The following is a 1,190-nucleotide window of genomic DNA, read 5'->3' on the forward strand; positions in this document are numbered from 1 at the left end:
ATGATTATTTGCCAGTGGCTGCTTGAAGTCACATATTCTCAATCATAACCCAGAGAAAAAATGGGAGCTCCATCAAATGGACAGTTTTCTGTTTTGTACATTTGGGAGAATGTGAGTTCCTTCCAGATGCACAGGAAAGATGTGTCATTGTCTTTCACATAACTCAAGGATAATAATCTACAAATTCTCGACAGGAAATATTAGGCAATTTAAAATAGTCATTCGACATTTAAGCCAATGTAAACAATTAGGTATAAAGCAAATTTGCTTTTATAAGGGGAAACTATAAGAAGAATGGAAAGGTGTAGAATTATTAACTAAAAAAAAAAAATTCCAAAAGAATTTTAACCAGGTTCTTCACAAATGTAAATTTCAAAAAGAGAAAGAGAATTGCCATTGGCAAGTGGGGGGATATTTAGTTGTGACAATAGCTATTGTTTATTGAACAACAACTAATGTCAGGTCCTGGACTGGATTCTTTGCAAGTTCTTCTTTCTAATTCTCACAACCATCAATGAAGTAGTTATTATCGATCCCATTTAATACAAGCAAACAAAGGCCACAAGGGCTTGAATGAGTTTACCAAAGTCCCACAGCTAGCCAGTGACAAAGCTGGGATTCTGAACCCAGACCTATCTGATTCTAAACTCACACTTCCTTCCCCTGAAGTTGACCCACGTGTGCAGTTGCCATACTGAGTGAATGAGGCAGTGGATTCTGAGATGTTTCTGGTCTACTACTCATCCATCCCTCCTCCAAGTTTGTTCCTCTGCACAGAGCACAGGGTCCGAACCCCAGCTCTGTTGTCTACAGCACTGGCAAGTGACCCATTGGGCTCCTTCTTGACCAATTGGGCATCGAGCAGTGCAAAAGCAAATCCCCCTGAAAGCTGGGAGGGTCACACTGTGGACTACTCCTGCATCCAGGTGGGTACATCTCTTCTGGGTCCTGTGACCCTGCCTAAGAAAAATGAGGGAGTGGAGGGACGAACGAAGCAGCTCAGTGACTGCTATTACTAAAAAAGGGTGACTATGTCCATACCAGGTTAATAGCAGGTAGTCAGTAAATGTTACCCTCATTATTACATTATTACATTATTATCATCATTACTAGCTGTAAAGCTCTTAGCAATTTACATTAACCCCTCTTAGACACAGTGTTCTAGTCCATAAAGTAAGATCAACACTGCT

The 1,190-nt window shown here is 40.4% G+C and overlaps 1 non-coding gene across 1 annotated transcript; it reads left to right on the forward strand.

Annotated features, from left to right (window-relative positions):
• Positions 1–810: 810 nt before the first annotated feature.
• LOC123628988 lies at positions 811–938 on the forward strand. Its single transcript, XR_006731863.1, has one exon. It is a non-coding gene; the product is annotated as a small nucleolar RNA SNORA35 (small nucleolar RNA).
• The last annotated feature ends 252 nt before the right edge of the window (positions 939–1,190 follow it).

The sequence above is a fragment of the Lemur catta genome, chromosome X, assembly GCF_020740605.2.
Source record: "Lemur catta isolate mLemCat1 chromosome X, mLemCat1.pri, whole genome shotgun sequence".
In the NCBI taxonomy this organism is placed as follows: Eukaryota; Metazoa; Chordata; class Mammalia; order Primates; family Lemuridae; genus Lemur; species Lemur catta.